The sequence below is a fragment of the Myotis brandtii genome, unplaced genomic scaffold (genome assembly GCF_000412655.1).
Source record: "Myotis brandtii unplaced genomic scaffold, ASM41265v1 scaffold630, whole genome shotgun sequence".
In the NCBI taxonomy this organism is placed as follows: Eukaryota; Metazoa; Chordata; class Mammalia; order Chiroptera; family Vespertilionidae; genus Myotis; species Myotis brandtii.
In genome coordinates, this window is record NW_005370412.1 from 2,160,637 (window position 1) to 2,173,857 (window position 13,221).

The window sequence follows — 13,221 nt, forward strand, 5'->3', positions numbered from 1 at the left end:
AGTGAACGGCTTACTGTGCCGAGAGGGAGAGCCAACTGCGGACCCAGCCCAGCCCAGCCCGACAGCGCCAAGGTCAAGATCGAGATGGACAGTGGGAGGCAGCCCAGGCGCGCTATCCCGGCGCAGAGGCGCACTTTCGAGGGACATCCACGCGCGCGGACCCAGTGTCCTGCGGGGTCCTCCACTCGCCCGGCCCCATCTCCTCCCTCCTCTTCCTTCCTTGGAGGAACCAGGTGCCCAGGAGCGCCCCAACCCGTTACCATTACCGAGGCTGAGCCAGCTCCGCGCCTGAGGCAACTCCCGCGGGGTCTGCGCTCGTCCTTCCGGGCACCGGGGCTGGGGTGGCGCTCTGAGTACTGGCCCTGCACCGAGCCAGCCGAGAACCTCACGGCCCCTCCAGGTGGCCAGGGCTGGGGGCAGGTACCGCGCGACCTGATTGGTGCTGGCCCCACCCCTGGGAGAGCCCCCACCCCAGAGCCTGTTCACAGGAGAGCGAAGGGAGGGGATAGAACAGCGCGGGCTGGTGCCTTCCTCTAGTTCCACTGTCCCTGTGCCTAAGAAATGCAAACTCGGACAGGGAGCTTGGCGTGCTATGCACAGACAGGTCCAGCACGGGAAACCCTGCGAGAACAAGTCTTAGGACCACGGTATGTCGCTGCCCACAGGACTTTGCCCAGCGACCGCCTGAAAGGCTCCCATGTTTTCCTTTTTCTGGCCCACACGGGTCCCTGGAAGTCCAACGACACCTGATGTCCCTGCCGTTGAGGGGTGCCCCGACCTCCCGGCGGAGCAGACAGTGTGTAATCATAGTTGTGATGGGGAGATCTGGCAGGAAAGAAGCAAAGCCGACCGCCGCTCCACCCACAGTGAATGTTTAAAAGTCTACCGGCTGCTTCTGTGCTGTACCCCTAACGGCAATTTCTGACATCAGTCTGCTCTGAGAACATGACCGGAGGAGATGGAAGGGAACTGTCACTTTTTAGCACGTCCAAAGCATCGCAACGTGGAACTCTTCCCTGCCCTGTCCTGCTCATCTTTCTCCTCACTCTGCTCTCCAATCCTGGTTGGACTGAAGACCGGGAGGAGGGAGGGATGGGGCCATCCAGGTTAACAGAGGCTCAAATAGGGAGTGTTCTCCTCAAATCAAATGTGGTCCTCCGCATACCCTGGGTAGTCTGGATGATTCAAGTCAATGGTGAATAATGCATCAATAAAAAATAAAATAACATATAATAAAATAAAAAGCTTGGTCCCTCAGCCCAGGCCCAACTTGTAAAGTAGAGGGAGTAAGAAATTTAGCACTTGGAGTAACCTGTATTATTCCCAAATCACTGTTCTAAACAAACAAACAAAGAAACAAACAAGCAAACAAACATCCAAAGGCAAGCTACCCACCTGATCCTTCCAGCAGGTTTACTGGTGGCTTCAACACTCCACTTATTTCCTCTCTCTTATCACAGGTTTTTAATTTTGACCTCAGATTTTCACGTGCTGCCTTTTCTTACACAAACTTCACACCTACATTCCTCCATCTCATTTCTTCTCAAAGGCAAAACTGAAATATGAAGAGATGTGTTACTGGGTTATAAACAATTAGACAGAAAGTGAAGACAAGATACATGTATAGCCTCATGAGTCACCATAAACCAAAGCTGTGCAATCAGCACCCAGGTCATTGCCATCACCCCAGAACCTCCCCTGCCCACCAATTTCCATTCATAGCCCTTCCCTTCCCTTCCCTTCCCTTCCCTTCCCTTCCCTTCCCCCTCAAGCCAAGCAGTGCCTTCCCCCAGCGTCCGAGGCCTGGCCCCGTCCCGTCCCTTCCCTTCCCTTCCCTTCCCTGCCCTTCCCTTCCCTTCCCTTCCCTTCCCTTCCCTTCCCCCTAAAGCAACAGCGATCCTTACTTTATAGTATTTACTTCCTTTATATCTTTAAAGTTTTATAAAATTGTTAAGCATCCCTAAACATGACCATTTAGTTTTACTTTCTGTTTACCATGAACTTGTGTGTGTGTGTGTGTGTGTGTGTGTATATGCTTCTGGCCTCTTTTTTCACTTCATTATGTCTGTGAGGTCATTCATTTTTGTTGCATGTAATTATAGTTGCAGCCACTACAAATAAACTGCTAATAAAGTTCTTGTATATATCTCCAGGTGTGCAAATGCAAACTTTTTAGGGTGTATACCTTGGAGTAGAATTGCTGGGCTACAGGGTATGCTTATATAACTTTATTAAAGAATACCATATTGTTTTCCAAGGTGGTAATCAAATTTACACTCCCACCAAAGATGGATGGTAGTTGCTCCACATCCTTGCCAAAACATCGTATTGTTAGACTTCTTAATGTCTATCAATCTGGTGGATGCGTAATTGTATCAAAATTGTCATCTTCATTTCATACCCTTAATTTCTAATAAGGCTGAGCGCTTTTACATGTGTTTATAGCCTATTTGAATTTTGTCTTGTGAAGTGCTTGTTCAAATCTTTACCTATTTCTACAGTGAGTCATCTGACTTTTTCTTGATTCATAAAAGCTTGTTGTTTATTCTGTCTATATGCTTTTGTCAGTTATAAGCTGCAAGTATCTTCCTCTACTTGCTAATCTTGATCATTTGATCAAGAATAACTTTTAAAATCAGAATGTTCATTTTGAGATAATTGTAGGTTCACATGCAATTGTAAGAAATAAGACAGATAGATCCCAGGTACCCTTTATCCAGTTTGTCCCATTGTTAACATCTTGCAAAACTTTAGTCCAATATCAACACCAGGATATTGACATTGGCATTGGCATTGAGACACTCAAGATACAGAACAAAACCAGAAGAATCCCTCATATTTCCCTTTTATAGTCACCTCTACTTCCCTTTGACACCCCTCCCCATCCCTAACCTCTAGAGACCACTTATCTGTTTACCATTTATAAAACTGTGGAATTTCAAGAATGTTATATAAAGGAAATCATACAGTATGTAATCTTTTTAATTTTTTCCATACAGTGTAATTTTGGGGAGATTCATCTAGGTTTATTTATTGGGTGGTATGGACGTGTCATGGTTTGTTTAACCATTCACTCACCCATTAAAAGACATTTGGCTGTTGTTCCTTCCCCCACTCCCAGTTTTGAGCCATTACTAATAAACCTGCTATAAACATTCATGTACAAGTTTTTTGTGAACATGTATTTCATATCTCTGGGATAAATGCCCAGGAGTAAAATTGCTGGATCATATGGTAGTTGCATGCTTAGATTTTTAAGAGACTGCCAACTTGTTTTCCAAGGTAGCTGTACCATTTTGCATTCCACTAGCAATGTATAAGTGACCCAGTTTCTCCACATCCTTGCAAGCATTTGATGTTGTCACTAGTTTTTAAGTTTTAGCCATTTGACAGATGTGTAGTGATATCTTATTGTTGCTTTAATTTTCATTTCCCAATGGCTAATGATGTTGAACATCTTTCCATTTACTTATTTGGCATGGCATCTATACTTCCATCTACATATTCTCTTTGGCTATCTATTTATCTTTTGGCCATTTCTAATAGGATTTTTTTGTTTTGTTTTGTTTTACAAAAACATTGTTGAGTTTTGAGAGTTCTTTAGTCTAGATCAGGGGTGGGCAAACTTTTTGACTCGAGGGCCACATGGGTTCTTAACTGGACCGGAGGGCCGGAACAAAAGCATGGATGCAGTGTTTGTGTGAACTAATATAAATTCAAAGTAAACATCATTACATAAAAGGGTACGGTCTTTTTTTTTTTTAGTTTTATTCATTTCAAATGGGCCGGATCTGGCCCGTGGGCCGTAGTTTGCCCACGGCTGGTCTAGATCCTAGTCCTTTGGCAGATATGTGGTTTGAAAATATTTTCTCCCAGTCTGTAGCTTGTCTTTTTACCCCTTTTACATGGGATTTTAGAAAGTTTTTAATTTTAATAAGGTTCAAATTTTCACTTTTTCATAGAATGAGTCATGCTATTGGTGTAAATCTATCTAAGAACTCTTACTCTAGCCCTAGATATCAAAGATTTAGCTGTCGGTATCAAGTTGACAAATTTTCCTTCTATTCCTATTTTTGGGAAAGTTTTTGCTATAAATGAGTGTTGAATTTTGTTGAGTGCTTTTACATCGGGTTATATAATCATGTGATTTTTGTTCCTTTTTTAGCCTGTTAACATGGTAGATTACATTGATTGAAAACAACCAGCCTTGCATTCCTGGAATAAAGCCCACATGGGTTAGTATATCATTTTTTTATATTGCTTGAAACAATATTTACTAATATATTTTAAAGCATTTTGCATTGATATTCATGAAAGACATTGGTCAGTAGTTTTATTTTTGGTTTTGGTACCAGGGTAACACTAATGTCATAAAATGAATTGGGAAGTGTTCCCTCCTCTTCTATTAATGGAAGAGTTTGTGAGGGATTGGTGTTAATTCACCTTTAAACAGTGTAATTCATCAGCTATCTGGGACTGGGTTTTTCTTTGTGAGTTTTTAAATTATCAATCAATATCTACTTGCTATAGGTATTCAGATTTTTCTATTTCTTCTTGAGTCAGTGTCATAGTTTGCATCTTTGTAGGAATTTGTCCATTTTATTTAGGTTTTCTAATTTATTGGTGTACAATTGTTTATAGCATTCCTTCACCATCCATTTTATTTCTGTACAGTTGGTAGGAGGTAGGAGATTACCTCCCTTTCATTCTTAAGCTTAGTAATTTGAGTTATTTATTTATTTATTTTTGTCAGTCTAGCTAAAGGTTTGTCAATTTTGTAGATTTTTTCCAATAACTAGTTTTGGTTTCATTAATTTTATATTTATTTTCTATTGTACTTATTTCCACCTTAATCTTTTTATTATTTCCTTCCTTCCTTCTTGCTTTGGGTTTAGTTTGTTATTTTTTTCTAGTTTTCTATAGTGGAAGTTTAGGTAATGAATTTGAGAGCTTTCTTATTTTTTAATATTGCTGTTTACAGGTATAAATTTTTCTCTTAGCACTGCTTTTGCTACATAAGTTTTGGTGTATTGTTTTTATTTTCATTCATCTCAAATTTTCTAATTTCCCATGTGATTTCTTCCTTGACCTATTGGTTATTTGGGAGTGTATTAATTTATTCATATTTCTGAAATTCTCAAATGTATGTTAGTATTATCTAATTTTATTCCATTCTGGTAAGAGAACATGCTTCCTATGATATCAGACCTTTAGAAGTTATTGAGGCTTATTTTATGGCCTAACATATGGTCTATCTTAGAGAATGTTTCATGTGCTGTTGTTGGGTGGAGTGTACTATAGATGTATATCTAGTTGTTTTATAGTGTTGTTCAAGTCTTCTATATCATCATTGATCTTCTGTCTAGTTTTCTATCTATGATTGAAAGTGGAATTTTGGAAGTTTCCAACTTTTATTTGTTGAACTGTCTCTCTCTTCAATTCTATCACTTTTTTATTTATTTTTGAGCTATAATGCCATTTTTCAGATCTGAATATGCAAGCACAACTTTTAAAGTTTCACCATTAAGTATAACATTTGCAGGTCTTTGTAGATGCTTTTTATACAGAAGGAAACTTCTCTCATTCCAGTGGCCATGGCATTTTGCAGTATGACTTTGTACTTCTCCCCTGCTTTCTTCACCTCCTAGACTCTGGCTGTCCTTGGGACTTACTAACAGAATACGGTGGAATATGGTGCAAGTAATATTGTATGAGTTCCAAAGTCTAAAGCTTAAGAAAGAAGCCCTGTAACATCTTCCCTTGTCATCTTAGAGCCCCGAGACCACCATGGTGTAAAGAAACCCAGGATGAAAGACCATGTAGAGAAAGAGTATCCACCACTTTTGCCATATACTGTTCATTAGGAGCAAGTCACTAAATCCAGCCCACACCCAAGAACAAGTACTGTACCCCTTCCCATTCCCCTTCCCCTAGAGCAGCGGTTCTCAACCTGTGGGTCGCGACCCCTTTGGCGGTCGAACGACCCTTTCACAGGGGTCGCCTAAGACCATCCTGCATATCAGATATTTACATTACGATTCATAACAGTAGCAACATTACAGTTATGAAGTAGCAACGAAAATAATTTTATGGTTGGGTCACAACATGAGGAACTGTATTTAAAGGGCCAGAAGGTTGAGAACCACTGCCCTAGAGTATATGATCCCAACCATCAGCAGGGGGTGGGGCAGCAGCCACACCTTGGGTGAACCATGGACTCCAACTTTGGACCTCTAACCAGAATCCCCAAATGCCCCCCAGTGGCCCCAACTGTAAAGCTCATTTCTTTGTACTTCTATCTTCTCTTGGGGCTTAAAGCCAGTAATTCTTCATTAACTTGTTAGCTCTTTGGTGTTTTTAAGAAGATTTAAAACATATTTTAATTTAGAAAATAAACCTTTAACCAACCTTTTATTTATCTTCAGCTTATACTTCAGGAGGGTGGGTCTGAAGTACTTAATCTGCCACTATCGGAAGCCATGGCATGTGTTCATGTGCTGTTGTTTTAATCTGCGGGGACTTATTTAGGCTGAAAACGGCCTTTCTCTTAAAGATATATATAGGATAACATCAAGGAAAAAAGTACCCATATCCTTTGCTCTCTTAGTAAAGTAGCTTGCAAAGTCAATAATATTTATCTATTGACTTTCATTATAAAATCAAAGGACCCTCTGCCTGGCCATTGTGGCTCAGCTGGTAGGGGTGTTGACCTGCACACAGAAAGATCACAGGTTCCACTCCCGGGCAGGGCACATACCTAGGCTGCGGGTTCAATTCCTGGTCGGGGAACATGCCAGACGCAATCAATCGATGTTTCTCTTACACATCAATGTTTCTCTCTCTCCCCTTCTCTTATCTCTAAAAATCAATGAAAAATGTCCTCAGGTGAAGATTTTTAAAAAAGCAAAGTAACATTCAGACAGGGGCCACATCACTTAACAGAAGTGTGATGATACTCAGGCATCAATCTAGTCTCCTTGGCCAGTGGAAACATTTCCTCCTCCCTTATCTGAGGGGGCTGTTCTTCATTTTCCAAAGCAGTTTTGGTGGTGTTGGTATAACTGGGGGAAAATATTTTTTAAAATCTAAAAATAGGTTCTTCTGTTGCAAGCTTCCTGAGATATCAAAAAGGAGAGTTAGTTTAATTTCTTCCACATGGCCAACTCTGCCATCTGACATTCACGCCATGTATTAAATCAGCATCAGGATTTAAGTTTGCTTTTTAAAGATGCCATGCACTGCTTAATCAGTAATTAAGACCACAGATTTCTCTAGAGAGGGACCAGATTATGAAGCCTAGATCAATGGGTTTTCTCTTATACAAGTCTATAATTTTTTATCCATAATTTGAAATTTAAAAATGTCCACAAGTTAGTTTCTTTCTATGGCATTGGTTTCTACTTTATATCAAATGACAAGAAAGGGAATGTTACCAGGGGGGCCTCTTCCTTCCCAGAAGCTCACTACCGGTCCTCTGAGGCAAGAGTCCACGTACTACTTGGACCTAGCAAAGCCACATCAGAGAGCAGATGTGAAGGCTGTCTGGCTGTAACATCTGTCACCGTGACCGCCAGGACTGTTTGGAATGACTTTGCCTACTTTGATGGGAGTGGGGGTCTCCTCCAGCACTACTCCATATTCCCCCAAAGAGGAAATCCATTCCCTTTCAAAGGTGTACAAAGGTTACAGAGGCTTAGCCTTGATTTTCCACTACTGTTTTTAAACCACTTTATGGATGCCAGCGCATGGCCTTCTGATGGCTTCCCTAATGCAGCTAGTGCTTGCAAGTGGGAGGATAAATGCCCCCGTGCAATATGAAAGGTGAGTAGGCTGGAAGGTTGGTGGGTAAGGGCTCTCTGCAATACCCAACCTATCTTTCTTCCAATCTCAAACACCATCCTCATTTCTGCCAGGGCTGATGGGAGGCAGGCCCCAGAGGTAGGAGGCTGATGCTCAAATCTCCTAATGAAGTTTGACAGCAGCAAGATTAAAAGCACAAATGCAGAACCCAGAAAGCAGCGCAGGAAAACATATGCACCCTTTCTACGCCCATTCTCCTGCTATTGGCGCTTTCTTTTAGAGAGCTGAACCATAAGATAAATCTTTTCATAGAAACAGAGGTTTAAAAAAAGTAATAGTGATGAAAGAGCTTTGGATAGTGAGTGGGAAAAGAGGGCAGAAGTAGAGTTTGCAGGGAGATTTCCCAGGGCCAGGAGCTGGGAGGGTCTGCAGAACAAATTCCTTTTGGGAAGCAGAGATCAGTGTGCAAAGGACAGAATGACAGCTGCGGTAATACGGTCATGCTAGCGAGATTCATTTGTCAAACCAGGCCAACTCTGAAGGCAACTACCGACTTCTCCTCTCAGGACACAGTGAGGACTGTTACAGGCAAAGTACGAGCCTTCTCAGACTGGCCCAGCCTTGTGACTTTCTCTCCCCTGACGTCCTCAGCACAGGACCTCCGGCTCTACGTTTCCCCTCTGGCATTAAATTGTTGCCTTGCCCTGTTCTTCATCATCAGCCCACTATTTCATCTGGTTACCCCTTGCCTCCCCAGTGAAATTCTAAGATCCTCGAGGGTAAAGCAATGCATTAAAACTAATTCAAAAATATTTACAGAATGTCTATACTCTATATTCAATTGAAAGGAATTCAAAGAAGTTTAGGGGCTCAGAGTTATAGTTGGAAAAACCAGATGCACACAAAACAACTATAGGTCAGTGCAAGGCAATGGGTGACTGAAGTCACAAATACATGGGATGATATAATGAACATACACTGTATTGCTTTGGGAAAAGGAGACTGCTAGAGACAACAAGGGAGGGCTTTTAAGAAGCAACAACTCCAAGGGAAGAAGCTTCAGGGTGCTGCCTTTCAGCTGGCAGGAGAAGAACAGAGGATCTATTCTGACTGTCAGCCATGAAGATGAGAAGGAATGTTCTCTTCCCAGAACAAGTTAGCCAGCTGGGTACAAACGGGTGCATTAACTGAGAACGCTGGGATTAACTAACTGATTCTTCAACAGGACTTGGTGCACAGATGCCCAGGTTTGGAAACATCTGGATCTGCTTCCTGGGAAGTGAGTTGGTGCCCTGCAGAACAGCACTGCAGTGACTTCAGGAGGAACATCATCAGCCCACTTTCCCTTCTGCAAGTTGCTTTGTCTTTTTATCCCCGTGGATAGACTGTGGACATTTAAGTGATGACAACTAGGGAAATGTGTCTATTTGGCAGACATTTAGCAAACAAAAGACCAAATAAACCACAAACATACCAACACCACCCCTCCTGATTTGTCAGGAAAATATGAAAATGCCAGAAAACCTGTCTAGAGACAACAAATTCCCTGGGTGCTCTCTCCTCTGCCCTATGACCAAGCTGAAGGTCTGACAGAGCAGCAGAGAAAAAAGGAGAAAGATCACTTACTGTCTGAGATTGGGTACTTCGCAGCACCTTCCAGCGCATGATTTCAAGCTGAAATGAGCTGTCATCTAAGTTCATCCTATCAGCACCAAATGCACTCTGACAGGCCACTTAAAACGCAAAGCCCTTCCATTACAATTTCTCAAAGAGTAGCTTTTGTCCAGCAGTGGCCAGAGATACACCAGGTAACTCCAGGTAACTCTTTGAGATCATTCATAACTCCAGGTAACTCTTTGAGTCCTGTACATTCCCAGGACTCAAATAAGACAATCATAGATGGAAAACATTTTAAGGGAAAAAATGAACTTGGAATAGACATAGAAAGGACTAGGGATAGGAAATATAATACTAAGAATAGCTATGTGCCCACTCTGTGCCAGGCACTGGGCTCAGCACTTTATATGCACTACTTTATTTAGCCTGCACAACAGCCCAGCTACTGCCCCATCTCTCTGCCCACTCACAGCAGATCTCGAGAGTGTCTAACATGGTCTCCACTGTTACAGGCTAACACTGTCTCACTTTCTATTCATTCTTTTGCCCATTATAACCCAGTTCCTTTCCCTCCCCTCCCCTGCCAACGTCACCAACCATCTTCATGTTGGGAAATCTTATAGACATACCACTACATCTTACTCCATACTTAACATTTACCAGAGCTGACCATGATCTCCTTAGGAATCTCAAAGGCTGGTCCTTCTCAGGCTATTTTATTTTTCTCATAGGATTTATCAATTCCTAAAGCTCTTTCGTGTCTCTCTAGACTAGAATGTAAGCTCACTGAGGATAAGAGCTCTGTTTTGTTCGCTGCTCTATCCACCGGACCTAGAATAGTAGTTGGCATCACTGCCCCTGAGATAAACACTGGAGGATTAAGGGAAATGGATGGGAGGGAGATCTTTCTCTGTAGATACTTTTGAATCTTCTAAGTTTTATACAATATGCATGTTAGTAGCTATAAAAATAGTAATTGCACAGAATTTCCCAAACATTGGATTTTACACCATGGGTAGTTAAGGAATCTTGAGAAGTCCTTCATCCCTCTTTTACAGGGCCATACCAAACTGCCCTACATTTTGTTTTAGAGGAAGAGGAAAGAACACAGATGGGAAATGATTTTTGTATGTCATCTTGATAGTTAATTTTGGTTTTCTTGTCATCTCACTCAAACCCTGCTATATTAGCAGTTACTTTTGTTATATATTATTATTGGTAGCCACTCATGAATCTGAGAAAACGTTATACTTGGGGAAGATTGGCATTTTTCATCAACCCCATAATCCTGGGAAAGTTTGCAGTGGGATTCCTTGGATGTTGACTGTCCTTGGAAACTGGGAGCCAGTTCAGGCTTTATTAAACCTGGCCCAGGTTTCAGGCCACAGATGCAAACTTCTCATCTATAATTAAGCAGACGATAACTTTGCAGGGAAGAAAGGTGATTCGTGAGCCCAAGATAGATTCAAGATGGTATATGCCCCTCTCGCTGCCAAAATGTCAGACATGGCCTCTGCGGGTCCAGACCACATCGTGGGAGCCACCACTGAGGTTGGGGATCATAAATCATAAAAACAGACGAAGGCGCTCTGCAGGGTTCTTGCCATGAGTCATTCTTCTTTTTTTGGGACCCAATTTGTTTGGAACAATCCTCGAGAGTTTGTGTTCCAATACATGCCAAGACTGAGGTTGTGAGCAACAGGCTTACATACACAATGCCATTCAGTGATGGAGGTTTCTAGTTTTCACTAGAATTCACATAGACTTTTAAACAAAGTTAATTCATATGCTAATTCTTTTTATTCCAAAGGCAGTGCAAGTATTATTACAGAAGCTACTATTCCAAATCCCACTAGGGAAAGCTGTTCATTTCTAAAGATCTAGGGGTTCAGACATAAATTGCCATAAGGGAAAATAAATGTCACCTGAGTACCTCTAACATGCCTGCATTGAAATTTGGAAAAGAAGTATCAGTGACTAATATACTCTGTAAATATTCTTCATGAAACATGAGGGGTAGGACAAAAATCATTGCTAAATCCAAGATCACTAAGATTTATGCCTATAATTTCCCTTAAGAGTTTTACAATTGCAGTTCTTAAATTAGGTCTTTGATCCATTTTCTGTTAATTTTGTATATGATGCAAGGTAGGGTCCAACTTAATTTTTTTTCATGTGGCTATTCATTTATCCCAGCACCATTTGTTGAAAAGACAATCCTTTTCCCAAGGGTGCTATCCTTGGCACTCTTGTCAAAAATCAATTGACCACAAATGTATGGGTTTATTACCTATCAGTTCTGTCCCATTGATTCACATGTCTATACTTATGCAAGTACCACACAGTTTTGATTACTATAGTTTTAATAGTAAGTTTTGAAATCTGAAAGTGTAAATCCTTTAACTTGGTTCTCTTTTTTCCCTCACCCAAGGTTGTTTTGGCTATTCTGAGTCCCCTGAATTAACATATAAATTTTAGGACCAGCTTATCAATTTCTACAGAAAGCCAGCTGGGATTTTGATAAGGGTTGATCAGTTTAGGAATATTGACATCTTAACTATATTAAGTTTTCCAATACATGAACATGGAATGTCTTTTCATTTATTTAGGTTTTCTTTCTTTTAGTAACATTTTGTACTTTTAATATACAGGTCTTGGACTTCTGTTAAATTTATTCCTACGTGTTTTATTCTTTTTAATGCTATTGTAAATGGAATTGTTTTCTTAATTTCATTTTCAGATTGTTCATTGCTAGTGTAAAGGAAAACAATTGATTTTTGTATATGGATCTTATATCTGAAACCTTACTGAATTTGTTTCTTAGCTCTAATAGGTTTTGTGTGTGTTTATTAGGGTTTTCATTTACATGAGATCATGTTATATACAAATTGAGATAGATTTTCTTCCTCTTTTCCAATCTGAATGCCTTTTATTTGTTTTAGTTATTGATTGTCCAAACTTGAACCTCCAGTGTAATGTTGAATAGAAGTCACACAAGTACACATGTTGTCTTGTTCCTGATCTTTTGGGGAAAGCTTTCAGTCTTTCAGCTCTATGTACAATGTTACCAGTAGGTTTTCATCAGGCCCTTATCAGTTGAGGAAGTTCCCTTCTATTCCTAGTTTGTTGAGTGTTTTAATAATAAAAGGGTGTTGGATTATGGCAAATGCTTTTCTGTATCTATTGAGATAATCATGTGGTTTCTGTATATATTTTTAGTTAACGTTTTAGTGGTTGCTATAGGGATTACAATTAACATCCTAAATCAGCGGTCGCCATCCTTTCGGACCCCACGGGCCACCAGGGGTCCACGGACCACTGGTTGGCGACCGCTGTCCTAAATTATAGCAAATACTTCAGATTAATACCAACTTTCAATTTCAATAGTGTGATGGCAATTTTATGTAAAAACTTGACTGGGTCATGTTTTTTGGTATTTGGTCAAACATTATTCTGGGTGGGTATCTCTTTAAGGTTTTTTTTGGACAAGATTAACATTTAAATTTCATGGACTGCATAAAGCAGATTACCCTCCCAGGGGTAGGTGGACCTCATTTAATCAGTAGAAGGCCTGACTTGAACAAAAGGAGTGATTCTCTGTTGAGTAACAGGGAATTCTCCTGCCTGACTGTCTTTAACCTGGGACATTGGCTTTTTCTTACCTTCAGGCTTGAGCTGAAACACTGGCTCTTCCTGGGTCTTGAGTCTGCTGGCCTTCGGACATGAACTATACCATTGGCTCTCCTGGGTCTTCAGCTTGTTGACTAACCCTGCAGATCTTGGGATTTGTCAGACTCCATGATC

At 41.0% G+C, this 13,221-nt stretch overlaps 1 protein-coding gene across 3 annotated transcripts in view; it reads right to left on the bottom strand.

Moving 5' to 3' along the window:
• FAM163A (family with sequence similarity 163, member A) overlaps positions 1–13,221 on the bottom strand; it is a 60,099-nt gene extending 46,878 nt beyond the window's left edge. For 2 of the 3 annotated variants that reach the window (XM_005880246.2, XM_014528374.1), the window contains exons 1-2: positions 13,080–13,221; positions 1,396–1,555 (exon numbers count right to left, since the gene is read on the bottom strand). The gene's annotated coding sequence lies outside the window, so the exon portion shown is untranslated. Of the gene's footprint in view, positions 1–266; positions 485–1,395; positions 1,556–13,079 lie in introns of those variants that run through there. The other variant, XM_005880247.2, reaches the window with a different exon arrangement.